General features: G+C 42.4%; 1 pseudogene; it reads left to right on the forward strand.

The window, feature by feature from the left end:
* The first annotated feature begins 5 nt into the window (after positions 1–5).
* On the forward strand, positions 6–791 carry LOC103584750 (annotated as a pseudogene).
* Positions 792–820: the final 29 nt, after the last annotated feature.

An 820-nucleotide genomic window follows, 5' to 3' on the forward strand; every position in this document is an offset into this window, starting at 1 on the left:
ACCCTCTCCTGCAGCCTAAAACACAAGCACTTTTTCTGGATTGGTTAATGGAAGTGTGCGACGTCTGTTAACTTCACAGGGAGACGTTTTAATGGACGCAGGCTTTCTTTGATCGATATATGGCAACACAAGAAAATATTGTAAAACATTTTTTCAGCTTATTGAGATTACGTCTATATTTAATTGCTGCCAAACTAGAGGAAATCTGTTCTCTAAAGTTGCACCAGATAGCTTGTTACAGATGGGGCTGTTCATGAGAAGACATTCTTACCATAGAATTAATGGTTATGAAGGCCCTTATGTAGCATTTAAATCCCCTGACCACTTTGTTCTAGCTGAATGCATACGTGCAGGTTGCATACCTGAGTGACTTATATGAAGTGCTCCTGCTGCATTATCTCCATCACATCTTCATAGAGATGGCCCCGGTTTTAGATGTCTGTGTCCTGGATATTGGCTGCTTAGAATTTTCTTAGGGTGTACTCGCTGCTTCTGTCTTGTGTTATTTCTCTTCATCTGAATTGATACAAAAGGTCTCAGGATATCAGTGATGTGATACAGAGAACCGAGTCAAGTGGATGGTTCTGTTTGCCATGACTTTAAGGGAGGTAGGGAACTCAAAAGTGAAGCACTTCACGGTGGTTTCTGCTGAAAATGCACACAACATACAGACCCATATAAACAGCTTGGATTTGCTGGACAAAGCCCAAGCAAAGACAGCCATATTGTCTGAACAAAATAGGATTTCTTCTCCCCCTACTGGGGTCCTCACCCCACCCACAGAACACTAAAGAGCAGAGCAGTGGGCTGAGAACAGTGT

The sequence above is a fragment of the Galeopterus variegatus genome, unplaced genomic scaffold (assembly GCF_000696425.1).
Source record: "Galeopterus variegatus unplaced genomic scaffold, G_variegatus-3.0.2 Scaffold98733, whole genome shotgun sequence".
Classification (NCBI taxonomy): Eukaryota; Metazoa; Chordata; class Mammalia; order Dermoptera; family Cynocephalidae; genus Galeopterus; species Galeopterus variegatus.